The 20,212-nt window shown below is 36.3% G+C and overlaps 1 protein-coding gene across 6 annotated transcripts in view; it reads left to right on the plus strand.

Annotated features, from left to right (window-relative positions):
* The window catches only part of DCAF8L2 (DDB1 and CUL4 associated factor 8 like 2), a 171,952-nt gene that overhangs the window by 88,658 nt on the left and 63,082 nt on the right, over nucleotides 1-20,212 (plus strand). For 3 of the 6 annotated variants that reach the window (XM_077987680.1, XM_028841748.2, XM_028841749.2), the window contains one exon: nucleotides 8,963-9,039. The exons of the other annotated variants lie outside the window; for them this stretch is intronic. The gene's annotated coding sequence lies outside the window, so the exon portion shown is untranslated. The remainder of the gene's footprint in view (nucleotides 1-8,962; nucleotides 9,040-20,212) is intronic. 6 annotated transcript variants of the gene reach the window in all.

Here is a 20,212-nt window from a genome sequence, read left to right on the forward strand (position 1 = left end):
ACCTGAAGATGAGGATTTGTATGAAAGTGGCTTATCAGGTAGTCTTTGTAAGGGAAATCAAACAAGCAAGCGAACAATGAGAAAAAACGGTAGGTGAATGGGAAAGAAATAGGAAAGAGGAAAACAAAATGCCAGAAAGAAACATGTCAAGCAAAGTCCTACAGAGGGTAACATTGAGTTAGTCTTAAAGTTAACCATTTTCTGGACACACTGTGGCCCACACCTAGAGTTGTCTCAACCAGAGGGCAAAGGGGCTGGAATATTTACACCCCTGCAAACAGCTGACAAGCCGTCAGTTAGTTAAGAACTACGCCTGGGAGATCATAAATTACTGGGCACTTCTGGTTTCCTCTACTCAGAAAAAGCAATTCTGGCCAGGCGCTATAGCTCACACCTGTAATCCCAGCACTTTGGGAGGCTGAGGCGGGCGGATCACCTGAGGTCAGGAGTTTGAGACCAGCCTAGCCAACATGGTGAAACCCCATCTCTACTAAAAATACAAAAATTAGCCAGGCATGGTGGGAGGTGGAGGTTGCAGTGAGCCGGGATCGTGCCACTGCACTCCAGCCTGGTGACACAGAGTGAGACTCCGTCTCAAAAAAAAAATAAATAAATTCTACAGCCAGAGGGGATTTTTCAGACAGACAGAGGTACTGGCTGATAGGAGTGAAGAGCTCACTGGAAAGCCATGTGCACACAGTCAGTAAAGAGGGCCCAATAGGATGTGAGCATAACATAGAATAGTCTATATCTCCTAATTTTACAAAACAAGGTAATATGAGAAATGCCTTTTAAAATAATAATATTCATGTTGCCTCACTCCATCACAAAAAGTGGGTATTGTCAAACAATAAAGGGAAAATGATGCATGCTTACCAAATTAATAATACAAAATATTTATTACTTTTAAATATTATGGAGCTTTCTGTTGAAAAGTATCCCTGGTCTTGGCCTTTCCAATCCCCAAGACTATCACTGACTGTTAGAATCTCTTTCTAAGACAAGCTTCATTCACAGAGTGCTACCATTATATTTTTTCCTCAGAGAGTGATTATTTACTTACCCAGTTTTGGTTAATCTAAATAACCTACCCGGTATTTCTAAAAAGAAAGCAAGAAACAAATTTCTCTAATCTCAATTACATAATCTTTGTTTTATAGTGTTATTTTTTTTAGTTTGTGACTACCATACTTCCTGAGTTTTGTTTGGTTTTATTTTTGTTTGTTTGTTTGTTTAGTGCTTCTTAAAATATTCCCTGATGTTTTCGTTTATTTCTAAGAGATTGGTTCAGTCAGGGCCCCTATTTCAAGTAACAAACATACAGCTGAACTCAATTATGCTAAAGTCCTGCTTATTGGCTACACTATCTGGGGAGGGTGAGTTGGAGTTGGCCTGAAAGAGCACCAAAATTAGTAAGCAAAATGCTGTAGGGCATTCCCCTCTATCTCCCATCTCTGCTTGTCTTCAAGTGCCAAATTATGCTCTCAAAACAATATCTTCCCATGAAGTGGGTTGTTGCTGTAGGCTCTTTTGAGCTTACATCCTTTTAGTGTTGTGACGGGTGCTGATAGGATTGGTTTAGCTCTTTCAACACCATTTAAAGAATATCAAGGAAATAATCTACATAACCCAGCTTGGGTCTTGTTATGGTTTAGACATAGTTTGTTTGGCCCCAACAAGTCTTATGTTGAAATCTGATCCCCCAGCATTGGAGTCGGGGACCAGGAGGGAGGTGTTTGGGTTGTGAGAAGGGATCCCTCATGAATGAGTTTGTGTTGTCCTCCTAGGAGTGAGTGAGTTGTCACTCAATTCCCGTAAGAACTGGTTATTGAAAAGAGCCTGACCTCCTCCCCTCTCTCTTCTCCTTCCTCTCTCATCACTCTGACATCACTTCCCTTCCCTTTCTGCCATAAGTGGAAGCAGTCTTAGGCCTTCATCAAAAACAGATGCTGGTGCCATGCTTCTTGTATAGTGTGCAGAACTGTGAGCCAAGTAAATCTCTTTTCTTTATTAATTACTCAACATTAGGCATTCCTTTATAGCAACACAAATGGACTAAAACGGGTCCTGTGTCCATTCTTTAGGTCAAACACACTGAGGAGGGGGTGGTATGAGGTTCTGAGATTACCCAATATGGGTTATGTTCTTTGTCCAAAACACAGAGTATTTTGCTATGTTACCATAATCACAGACATGGCCGCTTAACAATCTATAATCTAGGTGGTCATACTAATTTGTGCCTACCACAATAACAGGGTAAATTCTACCAGTAATTGGTTGCTACTGAGTACCTTGCTACATACATTCTGGTAACTGTTAAAAAATAAACTTTCTGGTTTTTCTGATAACTTTTATTTTTTCACCAAATTCATCTTTATTCTGCCTCAAATACTGCTGTATATTTCTCATTTAATTTACTAAATGCTTAAGTACTATTAAGTAATACTTCCTGTGACATTAGTAAGAATGCTTTATGAGCAATTTCTAATGTGCTTTAAAGCTTAGGACTCTCTTTGCCATATTCCAAATTCGCATCCTTAAAGGGGAAGCGATCTTGAATACACAAGAAGAATCAATTTCTAAATATTATAGTGAACATTTTTATCTGTCCGGCATCGATTCCACTTTCTTTTGATAATAGTTTTCCATCCTCAGTCAGATAAAAACCTACTTTCAATGATGTCAATCCAGAGGAAGGAGAACCAAAAGACAGAAGAAATCCAAGACCCAGAGATACTTTTGAGATCTTAAAAAGCCATACCTGGTCTTCAGAGCTTCTTGGACTATGCATTCCCATTTGCTAAATATAATTTTGTCTGTGTTTTCTGTCACTTTCAACTAAAATAATTCTAACTGAAATACAGAATTGCTCAGTGGTATTAATATATTTAGGGAGCATCATTTTCAAAATAAGTCATGAGTTCACTGAAATCTCAAAGCATGTCAATTTTTAAAACAGTGAACCCAGTATGAAGTATTGAAATTTACAGGCTATACTAAAAGTGGATTTAACTAAGTACATAAACAGCCTATCTTAATATAGGGCGAAAATCTTCAGAATGAAAATACCATCCTAAGAGAAAACAAAATTCTGTATACAATGTTAGAAACTGACAAACTAGAGAGAAGCATGCTGAAATATATCAAAGCAACTTTCACATATATAAAGATTCTATATCAAACAGTGCTTGCTTCTAAGCAAAAATATTTACTGTAAAATGATCTGTCAATATTATTAGGATGGAAATGTTCAATGAGCGCTCCAGTTTGTATAGATCTAAAGGTAGTCAAGGGACTGAGGTAATGCCAAGCACAGGGCCTGGGCTATTTGGGTAATCGTTTTTAAACATTCCTTTGGCTATACTAATTAATTATTCAGTGACATTTGCATCATTTTCCCTGGCTTGCCATCAGTTAAAATACAACATTTGCCAAGCATACCACTCAAGAAGATGAAGAACACTACGTTTTCCTACACCTTCCCAACATAATGTTGGAACAATTTCATTAGGTCTTAGACTTTCATTTTAAGAAACTCCACCTTCAAGGTTTCACAGCCATTGCCTCTTTGTAGCTTCACAGAGACAGGCGAGTACTGCAATGCATTACAATAGGAAAGCCTAAGAAGGATAAATGGATTGAGTTCTACTGCCAGTTAATCACTTTGAGAAAATGGCCTTCACCTATAGCAGGAATAAACAAGGTTGGCAAAAAGTTATTTCTGACTAATGCAGTCTGAAAAGACTTGTGGCCAAGACAACTACAGGGCAAACCTTTATATTTGATAAATAAAATCCCTCAATTTCAGATAAAGTGTAATTCACAGTTATTTGCTCAAAATCTCTCACATTGCCTTTTCACGTGTCAAATTTGAATTTCCAGTTGGAGTGATAAGAAAAAAATGTCTGCATATTATTTGAATTAGTTACGAAGCTAGCAACTGCTGCTATACTATTTTAGATTGAAGAAAGATGAAATTTCTCCTTAGGACATCTTCACTTAAATGCACAGTTGAGGCCTATCAGAGTCCCCACAAGCCCTGAAGAAGTTTTGGGTAACTTTATCATCCCAGCCCCGCCACACACATACACACACACAAATACACACTCACACACAGTAATAGGCACACACTACTCCTAAAGCAAGCTGGCTAGGAAGTATTTTTAAATATTTATGTTAAATTTATATTATTATACTTTATTTTCTGAAAATATCAACCTGAATTTTAGATAAAATTTGAGGGCCAGGCACAGTGGCTAATGCCTATAATCCCAGCACTTTGGGAGGCTGAGGCGGGCAGATCACTTGAGGTCAGGAGTTCAAGACCAGCCTGGCCAATATGGCGAAACCCCATCTCTACTAAAAATACAAAAATTAGCCGGCGTGGTGTTGGGTGCCTGTAGTCCCAGCTACTCAGGAGGCTGAGGCACGAGAATCGCTTGAACCCGGGAGGTGGAGGTTACAGTGAGCCGAGATAGTGCCACTGCACTCCAACCTGGGTGACAGAATGAGACTCCATCTCAAAAAAAAAAAAAGATTTGGGGTTAGGTATAATATTAGTAAGGATAATAATAATTTGTAACCTTTACTGAATCTTTCTATATGTAGAAAAATTTCTGAGCTAACTTATATATACATATATATGTATATGTGCACATATATGTACACATGCACATATATATGCATATATAATATACATATATATGTGTATATATGTGGTTGTGTGTATGTATGTATATATGTATGTATTATATATAAATATGCATACATATATACATATAAATATATATGTATATATACACATACATACAACCACATATACTACATGTATATGTCAAGCACTTTTCTGAGTACTTCACATGTATTAATTCATTTATTTTTCATAACAACCCTTCAGAAAATACAATAGTGTATGTGTATCAATGTTTTATGGATAAGGTAGCTAAGGCACAGAGTTTAAGTATATTGTCCAAGTTTGCACAGCTAGAAAGTAGAAGATTTGAAATACCAGACCAGGCAGCTTGCCCCTGGGGCGTTTAGTCACTTTCATTTCTTTACTTTTTATTTTATGGGAATATAGTACATGTATATATTCATGGGGTTAATCACCCTTTAATCACCCACCATAGCCCACAAATTTCCAAACTTTTACAAATATGGATGATTATTAGAATCAAATTAATTGTTGGTTTAGTGAATTAGAATAGCATAGTAGTTAAAAGCATGGATATTTATGTCAGATATACTTTCCCACTTATTATGTTGAGTGACATTTGGCAAGCTAACTTTCTTATGCCTCAGTTTAACAGTTTAATTTTCTGTAAAACTGGAATACAGACCTGTCATTATTAAGAGATTAAAGAAAGTGTGAAAGTGTATATGAGTGTAACTTGTTACATTTCAAAAATAAATACTGATCGACGGTATTTATTTTACTCATTGTGCCCCCTCTGCCTATTTCTAGTAAAAATAAAATTCATATTGGTCAATAATATTAATTTTGTGGGATTTTTCTGCCTAGACAAAATTAGAAAAAGCAAAATACTAGAAAACTAGGGCCTAAAGGTTGATAGAAGCTGGAGAAATAGAATGCATCACCTCTGCCAATGAGAGATAGAGAGCCCAGCAGTAGTTAGTACCTCTGAAAAACCTATAAAGATATGCACACTGACTTTCTCATGTTCATGTTCAGACAGCATGAAGCCATTGTACAATAATGTCAGTCAGGAGAGAACTTTCCTGTTTCCCTTACTGTTCGTCTCTCCCAATGCTTTGACATTGGCAGGGATTCAGGAATCCGAAGGTGGAGTAGAAATGTTAGGCAGGGAAAGAAAATGTTGCCACCCATATTCCCTTTTTCAAATTACAGGTTTCCACTTGCAGCAGGCCGCGGTTGTAGAAAGGTCAAAGAAGATTTATCTACAAATTGAGATGAAAGGATTGAACAGTATTTTGGATCGGGTAGTCTCAATTCAGAATTGAGGCTTTATTTGTGACTTAGTGTGAACATAGGACTTTCTGCTTTTTAAGAGTAAGCTGAGAAATCAAGGGACCTGCCCTTTTTAACATCCAATGGAAAGTGAACTACACTCACTTATAGGTACTGAAGAGAACAAAAATGGAATTGCTTTTATGAATATTCCATGTGATTTTTCCTTGTTCCAAGTAATTTTTTTATCATTTAAAGTCAAACTCTAAAAATGTGAAATTTGGAATCCAGACCTGAAAAAGAGTAATATTTTAGTAAATGTAATAGTTAGGTTTAGAAGACACAGAAGAATTGGAATATCCAAAACACTCTCTAAAATTCCATTATATCACCTTTGCCTCCATAAACTGTCTCCCATCTCTTAGTTGAGGAAGATAACATGTCCCTTTTTGTCACAATGGTTGCTTGACTGGGAATCAACATCCAAATTCAACGTGACCTGGTGGGGAGAGATACTGAAGTATAGAGCAAAAATAGTTAAAAGAAGCATTCAAGCAAAACTATTTGAAGGAGTTTACTAAAAAACATTGTAAAAATTTTGGCAAATAATCATGAAAACAGATTGTGAAAATGTCAGACAAGGGAAAGTGTAATGTATTTCTAAACCAGACTGATTATTTTACATGTATTAATTTAGTAGAAGGTGTGTATCCAATGTGCTAGTTGGTTAGCTGGCTGAAACTTTAATGGTTTTCTAGTTGACTAGTGCAAACTTGGATGTCATTATGTTAAGCACTTTGAATCATATTGACGTAGTATAGAAGGTAGTTAAATTCTTTAAGAATAAGAATGCTGTGTGACTCACATAGCCACTCTCAAACCTAAAGAGTCTTGCTTCACCAAGGCCTTGAGAAAGACATAGGTGATGACAACACATGAAGATTTAAAGAGTGCTTTATTGGCTTTAGGCCAGGGATGCTGGTAGGATGAAATGCAATTTGACTGTCTTCTGAGCTTCATGGGATCATAAGGTTGTAGAGCACAGTAAACCACTAGAAACAAAGTGGACATAGTTATCACAGCAGGTAGCACAGAAAGCAGAGTAATCCGCTGCCACGGGAGGCTGTGACTTGCAAAGATCTCTGGCGATGCTTAATTAATCATAAAGTACCTTAAGTTCTGGTTTAATTTGCATAATTAAATGTAGAGCAAAAGAAAACAAAACTTTAGTCCTGCCTTAAGCCAACATGAAAGAGAGTCACAGTTTATCACCCCATTTCTAATCTTGAGTCAGTTCCCAAGCCCAGAGCAATCAGTTCTCAATTCCACTAAAGTCTCCCCTGTAACACCACAATTGAGTACTCTGTATCTCTTTGTAGGCTTCTCATAGTGACTTATACTTATTCACCTGAGTCACTAGGTGCTGAGGCAGGGAAATCCAAATATGTCAGGTACAATCGTAAAAGGCATTGATTAATACTAATTTTTGAAGACACATATGTCACTATAGTCTTGAATAGCAATTTAAAGTGCTGAAATTTCAAAGGAAGTTTCAACATGAATTTACATGGTCTGATATGGAAGTATATGTAAGTATATGTGTATGTATATATGTATGTATGAATAAATGCATGTCTACTTATACAATATTAGAATCTTAACAATGGAACTGTGTTACCTCATGAAATTTCAAATAAAAGCCTTTTAACCTCATGTTTTCTGCCAAAATAGTGAATAAGACATCCCTGGAGGAAGAGCAGAGATTAGAACCACCTAGAAAGAGTCCAAATAAGTAGGAGTGGTCATTGTCAGCACAGTTTGGTCAGCACAGAATGTTTATGGGACTTGAAGAAAAGCAGTAGATTACCATAACATTAATGAGGCAATGACTCTAACTGTTGCTGCTGTTGCAGATGTGTTTTCTTAACTGGAGAAAATTATTGTAGCTCTTGGCATTCAGTATTCATTTATCGATTTTGTGCATGCATTTTTCTCTATTTCAACAAATTGAGACAACTAGAAGTAGTTTGCATCCCCCCGGGACAAGTTTGCCTAGACTGGCTCTCTTTACCAGCTCTCTCCAGACTTTTCTTTGCTTATCTTAATTTTTTGCTTAAACAAATGCTGTCTTCTTCCCCCAGGAAAAAGAAGAGAGAGCCAACTACTCTACAAAGGAAAAGGGATGTAGTTTGTAGGATTTTCCTTGTTATGAGAGGAGCAGAAACCTAACTGTTGACAAGGGTATGCTCATGGCTAATTCGAAAGACCCTGCTGAAATTGAAATTATGGTGTTCTGTTCAGCCCTAAATATGCCAGATGCTGGAGATGCCAAGGTGAATAAGTCAATGGCTGGCTCTTCTCTGATAAAGGCAGTTGAATTCTGGTGAGGAACACAGAGACATAAACAGATTCATTCCTTCATCCCACAAACACTGAATGTTCACTCTGCGCCAGGAACTATTCTACCTGTTAGACATATAAAGGTTTGAAAAAGTACACATGGTTGATGCACTCCTGATGATTATTTTCTAATAGGAAAAATATATTTTAATCAAAACCCCAAACAAATAAAATGTAGAAATGTCTCTATGTTAAGCTAAGAAAAAGAGAAATGTTTTGAGAGCCTGTGAGAGGAGTTTCACCTGATCTTAGAAGTAAAGGATAGCTTCCATGTGGTGATGAGGAATGGAGGATAGTTTCCCAGTTGGAGAGAATATTGTTCACTGCGGTCCTGTTTGAAGTAGGAAATAATTAATTGAAAACCCAAGGAAGCTTAGTATGATGGGAGATCAGAAAATGAGGCAGGGGTTTGTGAGAAATAAAGCTTAGGAAAAGTAGGAAAAGCGGAAAAAGTGGAGGCCATATCATGCAGGACTTTGCAGGCCAGATTAAGAATCGTGCTCTTTATCCTAACATTATTAAACTATTGAACATTTTCAGCAGGTGGGTAACAGAATATTTACTGGACTTGAAGAACAGTAGATTACCATAACCTTAATGAGACACTGACTCTAACTGTTGCTGCTGTTGCAGATGTGTTTTCTTAACTGAAGAAAATCATATCACATGTGAACTTTCTGACCATACTGTGGAGCAGTGCTAATAAGGAGGTAAGAGTAAATGTAGATAAATCTGTTAGGAGGTTGTTAAAATAATCAGATGAACCATAATGAGATTTATTTCTAGACAAATGATGATAGAGATAGAAATAAATAAATCCAAAAATATTTCAGAGCTAAAACTGGCAAGATGATGATATGAAAGGTGAGAAAGAGGGTTATATCAAAGGTGACTTCTTATTTTCTGGTTTGCTTATCTGCCTGCTTGGCAGTGCCATTCTCCAAGAGAACACTAATGAAAGACTATGTTTTAGAGGAAAGACAAAATATTTTATTTTATTTTATTTTATTTTGAAGTGTCTATGTCACTTTCAAATATAAGGGGCATGTAAATATATCAAAAGTATATGATATGGAAGTTCCTGAAAAAATTAAACATAGAATTACCATATGATCCAGAAATTTCACTTCTGAATATATAACCAAAGGAATTGAAAGCAGGGACTCAAACATATAATTGTATACTAATGCTCACAGCAGCATTATTCGCAGTAGCCAAAAAGGTGGAAACAACAAAAATGTCTATCAACAGATAAATGGATAAACAAAATGTGGTATATATAGAATTGAATATTATCCATCCTTAAAAAGGAATAAGATTCTGATTCTTGCTACAACATGGAAACAACATGGAAGAACCTTAAAAACATTGTGCTTTGTGAAATAAGCTAGACACTAAAGAGCAAATATTGTATGATTCCACTTATCGGAGGAACCTAGAACAGGCAAATGTGTAGAGGCAGAAAGTAGGATGGTGGTTGTCAGGGGCTGGAAGGGCGTTATTTCATGGGTATGGAGTTTCAATTTGGGAAGATTTTTTAAAGTGCTGGAGATGGATGTTGCTGATGGTTGCACAACAATGTAAATGTGCTTAATTCCACTGAACTATATGCTTCAAAGTGGTGAAAATGGTAAATTTTATGTTATATGTATTTTTCCATAATGGAAAATGTATGTAGATCTGGAGCTCAGAGTCCTAGGCTAAAGATATAAATGAAAGTGTCATCATTGTGTTTATGACAAGTGAAGTCATGTAAAATTGTCTAGTTTGAATGTATGTGGATGGAAATGTATGATGGAAGGAAAAGAGAATTTAGAACTAAAGCTGATGAACTCAATAATGGCTATGGGGAGGAGGACTGGTCTTCAGAAAGGACAGGGATGGGATGGCTAGAAATGTGAGAGGAAGACAAAAAGAGAAAGGAGAAAAGTGTCAGATAAGTTAAAGGGAGTGAATATTTCTAGGAGCCAAAGATCAGTAGTGTTCCTTGCTACTCGAATCCCTCTTGGTGGAAGGATTCTATTTCTCATTTATCTTGAAGAGTCCTCCTTGGGACTGTAATGCTATAGTAGTTCATTTTTGCTGTAAGGCAAAGCTCTCTGTAATTCCAGTTTGAGCTTTTTTTTTCCCTCTATTTAATTTGTCATAGGAAATTACCCATCAAGCCACAGATGTGGTTTGAAGAAGGGGAAGTAATTTGGCAGGAGTAAGGCACTCTGGATGTATGAGCTATCTGCCTATGCAAATTACTAATGCCTTTAGAACCTGCTTGGGCTCAGTGCTGTTTTCACTTGATATTTAAGAGCTTCTGAGTATAGCACATTTTACGGCTAGGAGAAATAGATTGTATCCAGCTCATGACAAGCAGCTGGGGTCAGATATCCCGGGACATTGTTCCCCGGGCCTAAGATTCAACCTCTGTGAGCTGATCCAGAGCTCCTTCTCAAGAAGAAAATAAACTTGGTAAAGCAGGCCTGACTTTGCTACAGAAGTCTTGGGTCCTCATCCGCTATTCTTCTTTCACGGTTTACAGTAGGCTTGATTGCACATTGCCACCTGCCTCTGACACTTCAAGCAACACAGCATATGCTGTTTTATAAGGATCAGTTGGCAAAGATATTTGTCCTGTACCTTAGACCAGCTAGAGAGGCATTCTTTGCTCTGAGCCCCACTAAAATGAACAGGCTCTTGCTTTATCCAGCAAATAGATCTAGCTAGAACAACATTAAATGACACATTTCTCAAATACCTCAAGGGGTACCCCAAGAATGTTAAGTGGAAATCAAGATGTGTAAATATATCCTTTATCTTGTATCAGATGAACAAGACTCCAGAAAAAATTTCTGGGGTAGTAAAAAAAACTATCTCTCTATCCATCCCTGGCACGACAGTCAAACATTTAGGGTGCCATTTCTTTCTTTCTTCCTAGATCCTATAGCAAAAATTCATCACTTTAGAGGTTCATCAGAATGACCTATAAGAATGTGAGTTTGTTAGGGTCCCTATGGACTAAACAGTGGCACAGAGCCTAAGAGTTGTCATATCTCTATGGCAGGATTGTGAAAGTTTGCTCCTGCCCTGCAAGTCCCAAGGTAATAAAACCGTTCTACAATGCAGTTGAGTTAGAAAAAAAAGACTTCATAAAGCATGTCAACCACTGTTGGCAGTCATGCAGGATCATAATAGCATTGTTAAAGTAAGCATGAGTATGAATGTGTATGAGAAAAAACAATAAAAACACTCTGTAAATCACTTCTCTCCTTTTGCACAAAGTTAGAAGTAAAGAATAATAATTTTAAAAAATATCTTAAGTACTGAAAATTGTATTCGCTGAGGCTTGGCCTTCCCTTTCTACATTTTTTTCTATACTTCACAGGTTATCTGTCCCTATCCCTATTTTTTTGTTTGCCCATCCAATGCCAGTGTCCGATTTTTCTCTTAAACTGGAAAGTATCGAAACTCAAGCCTTTAGAATAGTTGAACGACTGACTAATTGACCTCCTTGCATTACCTCAGCCAAGAATTGGCACTTTAATACTTTCAATTGTTATTTGAAAAGCTGTGTCCTGTAATACAGGAATTTCAGGCATTGCCAAGCAAGTGGAGATACATTTGAGATCTTGATACGTTTGAAAACTCTTTGTCTGTGAAAAGAAACTTGATTTAGTCAGTTTTAGGTGATTAGATAGCTGGATCCAGAAGGTTAAATCTGCATTCTTGTTCAGTTAGAAGCACACTCTGGGGAGATGAAGTCATTCAGAGATAACTTTGCTGAAGGTTGGACTGAAGATAATGCTAGAGAAAAATCAAGAGGTTCTCTGGCCAATGATTACTGAACAAAGGTGGAGTACTGTTTTAGAGGTAGATATCTATAGGTTGGCTCATGCCTTTGAGCTGGGCTAATGGAGAAGCCTTTTACTCAGCAGTGAATAAAAGAAGCAATCAAGTCTTCTGTGTAAGTTTGGGCTTGACACAGCAGTTTATAGCAAAGGCAAAGGTAGAAATTAAATACACACAAACACACCACATGTTAAGTAAGCAGACACCCTGAGTCATTATAGACTGTACAATAAAGTTAAGTGTAGAAAGAGGGTAAAGTGGTGGCAAAAGTAGAAACAATAAGTAGAAGTAGAGACAGGGAATAGGTCTGATGTAATATTGTATCTCTAGATTGTGAGATATTAGGTCTCTTCTCTCGAATGGGTGACAAAGTAACCAGGTCATTAGAGCTGCACTGCCCTAAATGTAATTCATGTTCTTTGGGAAGTCCACTCTAAAGTGTTATCTCACTAATTAAAACAAACTAAAGCAACAAAAATATACAGTACATCTATTTCAGTCAAGTCAATCATTTATTGTATATTCCATTACATAAAATATATCAGTCAGTAGTAATACATTTTATTTAAGAGCTCTATATTTACCTTATGTGATTGGATTAAAATTATATTGTCGTAGCTGAAGTAATATATCAATTCTGTGAACAATTTGCTATTAAAATAATTTTCAGAAATAGTCAACATTTTAAGCATTTACTCTCTGAATCTTTCTGGACCCCAGATTTCTTATTATAAGTGATCTAAACTATGTGATTGCTCAGATACTACATATTTTCTAACCCCAAATTCCCAGAGCCTATTTTTACGCTACAAAAATTAATTTTATTATATGATTAACATGTTGTAGAAATTCAGAGAATTATTTGCAGTCACAGAATATGAAAATAAAATGGAGTCGTGTTTCTTGGTTTTTTGTTGGTGGTGGTGGTGTTTTTTGAGACAAGGTCTCACTCTGTCACCCAGTCTGGAGTGCAGTAGTGTGATCATAGCTCACTGCAGCCTTATACCCCTGGGCTTGAACAATCCTCCTACCTCAGCCTCCCAAGTAGCTGGGACTACAGGCACGCACCTCCAGGCCAAACTAATTTATTTCATTTTTTGTAGAGAGAGGGGCTTACTATATTGCTCAGGCTGGCCTCAAATTTCTGACATCCAGTGATCCTCCTGCCTCGTCCTCCCAAAGTGTTGGGATTACAGTCATGAACTACTGTGCCCAGCTGGTTTTAATTTTAAAATGAGACTCTCCAGACACGTAAAATCGTTTTTTAAGGTTAAATTGATGATGTATTTAGTAAATGAATTTTAAGAATGGTCTCTGAAGGTAGGAATTTCTTATGAAATTAAGGAAGGAAACACAAATATTGTAAAGGATATACGATAAAACAAAATACAATAATTTGTTTTTTAAAGAGTATCCAATAATGACATATTATTCCCTTTTACTTTAGAGTAATTTATTTTATCTGGTTTAGACCTTCTTGATAAAACTCTTCTGTCTATTTAATGAGTAAACACCTCACATTTGTCAGTAAATTTCATTTATGTAATGGAATTATATTGTTTGTAGTTGTAGATTAATAGAGATTAAATTTCCATATGACAAAAGATTATGGGTCATTGTGATTCAAGTCAATGCAAGTTCATGATGTTGGCAAAATGAGTATTTTTATATGTTGTTTAAGCTGCCAAGAGTCTTCCCAGAGTCCTTTATTTAAAGGAAGAAGACTGTATTTCTCAAGAAAAAAAAATCCTGTAAAGTTTTATGTGCTTTATATTGACTCTTTGTCTTTCTGACACATTTAATAGTTCCTGTTAGAGCCACAAGATATTGAATTGGAGGTTCTGAGTTGGGTCACTGCTCTATTTGAATAATCCTTTAAAACTTTAGTCCTCACAAACAAGCAGTAGCTGGCAACTGTTACAATGATACCCAGCCACACTTCACATAAACATGTAACAGTTTGTCCAGAGATCATTATAAACACATACTAGGCTTCTTTGAAACTAGTGTCTTCAAAAAGGACTAATTAGTAGCTGAACGTTGAGTACTTCTATAAAGTTTTGTCCTCCTAGCTTTGAGCATTCCTAATCTAAATTTCAGTTTCTTACTGGCAAATCTTTCTTTTTATGACATGAAACAAAAGGAAAAATAATTGGCTTTATCTGTGCTGATTTACCAGTGGTCACTGTTGAGAGCTTCAAACACCCTTCCCACTGTCAGTCTCTGCTCTTCACCATTCTGCTTCATATTATTCATTCAAGTGGCATGAAGAGGGGTATGGTGGCTGTGGGATTTGAACCATCATTGAACAAGATATGGGAAGTGAATAGTATTTGCTCACCATGACTTTAGTTTTAGTTTCACCTTCCAAATTAGGCTTCTATACACTTCTTAAAGCTTTATTTAAGTTGTACTTTCATCAACATACACAGTAGTAACAAAGCCCTTTCTAATAGTCATTGTATTAGCTACCTTGTGGCTGTTAATGTTCATGCTCCTGCAAGATCCTTTCAAATCCCTTTTTGTACCATTTACTTCCCTTTCCCTTCCAAGCATCAGTACTAATGTACAGCTCTTTAGTCCTCAAGCTGCTGAAGGGGCTTTTGCCCACAGGTGAAGAGATTGTAAAGCATCTGGGACATCTGAGAGTTGATATGCTCATCCCTCCCAGTGTGGCCTTTAACCAATGACTGAACAGTGTAGAAGTATGAAAGTTCACTCCCTTGCCTGGTATAAGGATAACTCAGACATAACTTACTCTCTAGAGTTCCCCAGGAGGATCACGCTGAAGCTATCCTCTGAGGGGTGTTCACCTGACATTGCACTGTTCCTTGGCTTCCACTACCTCCCCTTGGATCATTTTCTTAAATTAATCAAACATACATCCTCATCTCAGAGCCTATGTTTAACTTAGGATACACCTATAGTAGAGACCTCACTGTCATGTCAAAATATCGCCGCCTAGTGGCAAGACTAAGAATATCGGAGTTCTTTGCATTAACTGCATGACCTTTCACTGAATACCATTTTTCATTGAATACCTTGCATTGAATACCAACTGAAAGTAGTGAGAGGTATCCAAAGAAGACAGTGCCATTATCTCTACCCTCAAAGAGATATCGATGTCTGGAACCAAAAGAGAAGCAGTGACAGCAAACATGACCACAGGTAGGATTTGCACAGCTGTGTCATTAGGAAACAAAGAAGAAGCAGTATGGGAAGGAGGGCCATTTTCTGAGCATCAGAGTCACAGGATCTCATCATCTGAGATACGTTAGACACTTATAGCTCCTATCCCAGCATCTATTTTCATCAGAAAAGACTAAAGCAGAATTTTATATGTATTAAAACTCATTAAGTTGTTGCAGGCTTAAATTGCAAAGACTAGCTTATGCCCAGTGAAAGTAGGCTTTATAGTGGCACAAATAGGTAAAATATACAGGTGGATGATAAAAAAGAGGTTGAGACTAGTCCAGAGACTAATAGCAAATACAACTTCCCTAATGAATGTCAGAACCATAAATATGCTGCATTTAGGGCATTCAGAATGTACGGTGAATCCTATTACAGTAGATGGAACCATGTATCATGAATGTATGTCAAAAATGACTCCACTTAATATAATGTTCTACATGGTAGGACATCTTTGATGTGAACTAAATATATACAACTGTATAGGCCATCAAGTCCAAGCTATCCATCTACATAGATATGAGCTCTTACATATGATTCTGCAGACTTGTTTTTAGCATTTTAGTGACCCAATGCTCACTCACTCATATTACCGATCTTTTGTAGGCCAGCTGAATTACAAACATTGTGACTTTCCTCCATTAATCTCATACCTATCTTTACCTTTTTATCTTCTTAGAATGTCAACTCATGTTTACTTTCACATTCTGTTTCTGATGAGACCCTTTTGGTCAATATTCTTGGGAATCACTGTAGCTAATCAGTTTAAGAACAGGATGCAATGTCCTCTCATCAGCATTGTGCACTAAGCTGAGACTCCACGGCATATCCCCTTCAATTTAGAGTATTATAAAGAAACTTCTTGCTTTGAAATGGATACCTCATGAATAAATCAAGAAGAGTTTTTGTTTTCCAATTCTATCTGAAAGAAATATGTAAAAAAAAATCGAGGCGGGAAAAATTTAAGTGACGAGATAAAGAAGTTTGATATTGCCTCTATCATTCTTAAGAAAGGAGAACACTAGGGGCAGGCCGTTAGAGAACATCTGTCAATAGTTTAATAATAATTTGGGGTAAAGAAATAATTTGTGGGTGACAAGACTTTGTACCATAAGACAATTTCATTCAATTACTGTATCAATAACTGCGTAAATTCATGCATTTACAACCAACTTATTTTTTATAAAGATGCCAAGAGCATACAGTGGGGAAAGATAGCCTCTGTCATAGATGGTTCTGGGAAAACTAAATATTCGTAGTCAGAGGAATAAAACTAGATCCCTATCGCTCACTACACACCAAAAATGAACTCTAAATTGATTAAAAACTTAAATGTAAGACCTGAAACTTTGAAAGTATTAGAAGAAAACATTGGTGTAACACTTCAGGACATTAGTCTGGGCAAATATATTTTTGTGTAAGACCTCAAAAGCATAGGCAACAAAAGCAAAAACAGACAAATCGGATTACAGCAAGCTAAAAACCTGCAGAGCAAAGGAAACAATCAGCAGAGTGAAAAGACAACCTACAGGATGAGAGAAAATATTTGCAAACTTTCCATCTGACAATGGATTAATACCAAGAATATATAAGGAACTCAAATAACTCAATAGCAAAAAAAAAAAAAAATTAAATAATCTGATTTCAAAATGGGCAGAATAACTGAATAGACATTTTTCAAAAGAAGACATATAAATGTCCAACAAACATAAAAATGCTCAACACTAGTAATCATCAGGGAAATGCAAATCAAAACCACAATGAGATATCATCTCACATCAGTTAGAATGGCTAGTATCAAAAAGACAAAAACAAGACAAAAGCAAAATAGATGCAGGTGAGGATGCAGACAAAGGGAAACTTTAGTACACTGTGGGTGGGAATGCAGTGTAGTAAAGCCATCATGAAAAACAGCATGGTGGTTCCTCAAAACATTAAAATAGATGTATCGTATGATCCAGAAATTCCACTACTAGTTATATATCCAAAAGAAAGACAATCAGTACATCGAAGAGATATTTGCATACCCATGTTTATTGCAGCACTATTCACAATAGACAAGATGTGAAATCAACCTGTGTCCATAAATAGATGAATGAATGAAGAAAATGTGATATATATATATATATATAGACAACGGAATCCTATTTGACTATAAAAAATAAAATCCTTTCATTTGCAGCGACATGGAACTGGGGGTCATTATATTAAGTAAAATAATCCAGGCAAAAAAGACAAATATTGCACATTCTCACTCATATATATGTAGGAGCTGAAAAAAAAAAGTGTATCTCATGAAGATAGAGAATGGAATGGTGGTTACCAGAGGCTGGGAAGGGGTTGGGGATGAAGATAGGTTAGTTAATGGCCATAAATGTACACTTAAATAAAAGGAATATGTTCTAGTGTTCAAAAGCAGATTAGGGGTCCTATTGTTAATGACAATGTATTGTATTTTTCCACATATCTAGAAGAAAAGTCTTCAAATGTTCCCAACAGATAGAAATGATAAATGCTCTGGGTCAGTGGTCCCCAACATTTTTGGCACCAGAGACCGGTTTTGTGGAAAACAATTTTCCTACGGACTGGGTTGAGGGGTGGTTTCAAGATGAAACTGTTCCATCTCTGATCATCAGGCATTAAATTCTCATAAGGAGCACACAACCTACATCCTTTGCATGCGCGGTTCACAATAGGGTTCACGCTCCTATGAGAATCTAATGCTGCCACTGATCTGACAGAAGGTGGAGCTCAGGCATTAATGCTCGCTGGCCACTCACCTCCTGCTGTATGGCCTGGTTCGTAACAGGCCACGGACAGGTACCAGTACATGACCCAGAGATTGAGGACTCCTGCTGTAGGTGATGGACACCCCCAAATTCCCTGACTTGATCATTACACAGTCTCTGCATATAACAAAATATCTTGTGTAGCCTATAAATATGTATCAATTATTATGTGCCCATGAAAATAAAATAAAATCTTTGCACAGAGGGAAAATGACTGTCTAAATGAAGTAAAATATATTTATCAAAGTTCTTGATCACGTTGTTATTTTTAGAATAAAATGTACTTGAGCAACAGGGGGGAAACCTGTTCAGTGAATAAAGTTGCATGAGGAAAAATACAAACAGATATTCAAAACTTCAAAATAAGGTAGCAAGAGAAACTAATATCAATAACTAGTTGCAAGTACTGAAATTCTTTTTAAATAGCAAAAGGCAACTAAAAATCATCCTTAAACTATATCAGCAATATAATAATAAAATCCACATGAATCTGGGAAGTGTTAAAAATACAATGATACTAAGGCATTAAGAAATCAGGGCTGGGCAGAGTGGCTCACGCCTGTAAACTCGACACTTTGGGAGGCTGAGATGGGAGGATTGCTTGAAGCCAGGAGTTCAAGACCAGCTTGGAAAACATAGCAAGATCCCCTCTACAAAGAATTTTTAAAAATAGTTGGTCCTGGTCATGCATGTGTGTAGTCGCAGCTACTTGGGAGGCTGAGGCAGGAGGATAGCCTGATCCCAGGAGGTGCTACACTCTGGCCTGGGTGACAGACTGAGACCCTGTCTCTGAAAAGAATAAGAGATCCTTCTGTCTTTATAAAGGTACTCATCTTTATAAAGGTATCTGTCTTTAGTTCCCTAGCTGAAACTGTTATTAGAGTTTTAGATTTAATTTGAGTCTATATTTTCATTAAAAATATGAAGAATTTAATTGTATGCCCAAGAATTTTTTTAAATACTGAAAGGGAGAAATCTGGTTGTATTAAATGGCTAAATAAAGTTTTTGCCTCTTCAAAAAATAGAATAAAAAGAGTGAATTAATTATTGTTTTTGAGTGGAAAACTGTTCTGTATGTAGAGTATCAGATAAAAAGAAATGGGCTTAGATAAAATAGAGAAAGATTTCAGTCACATATGAAAAACTGGTTAATTATCTAATTGATAAAAAATAGAATGGGCCCATCATGATGAAGTTTAGCATCTTTTTTTACAGCGATAACATTTATAAATATTAGAATTGCAAGGAAACATATATGACCATCCAATCTCTCCTCTTCATTTTTGAGACCACAAAATATGAACACAGAAATTAAATTGCTTAATTCACCTAAGCAAGTCAAGGGCAAATGTAGGACTTGAGCTCAGAGTTCTTAACTTCAAGGCTAGGTCTGTGGCCTTGGATAAGCTATTTAAAGCTTTTGTGCATTGCTTTGTTTTATTTTGTATTCATACAATGGAAATAATAATGTACAACCCAAAAGGACAACTATGAGTATCAAATAAATATTTGCAAAACATTTAATATGATAACCATCTATGATAATTATTCAAAAATAGTAGCTTTTTTGTTGTATTATTATTATTGCCTAGTGCTTTTTCTTCTAAAACATGTTGTCTAACAATAACAAAAAAAGGATATTCTAGAAGTATCTCTTGTGAGCCATATTTGGTGTAAAAGTCCAGTTAGAAAACTTTAAAATGTTAAAAGTATATTTTCCCCATGAGAGAAAATGTACAGTCTCTAATGATGACAATGAGAAAATTGTGACTAAATTATTAATATATAAGTATATTTGGTGAGTAACTACATGGAGTTGTGTTTTTTTTTGTTTTTTTTTGTTTTTTGGTTTTCATTTGCTATTTTTTTAACCCCAAAATAAGTTCCTCTTTTTGAAATCACACTCAGGATAGGTTTTATTATCACCCCACTTTCTAGATAAGAAACTCAAATCTCCAAAAGATGAAATATCTTGTTAACGTTTTCCCTGATGTGTTCAGTTTATTCCTGGCATCAGAGGCCCCAGACTGATGATTCAAAAGTATATGGGAAAAGTATTTTG

The sequence above is a fragment of the Macaca mulatta genome, chromosome X (genome assembly GCF_049350105.2).
Source record: "Macaca mulatta isolate MMU2019108-1 chromosome X, T2T-MMU8v2.0, whole genome shotgun sequence".
Taxonomy (NCBI): domain Eukaryota; kingdom Metazoa; phylum Chordata; class Mammalia; order Primates; family Cercopithecidae; genus Macaca; species Macaca mulatta.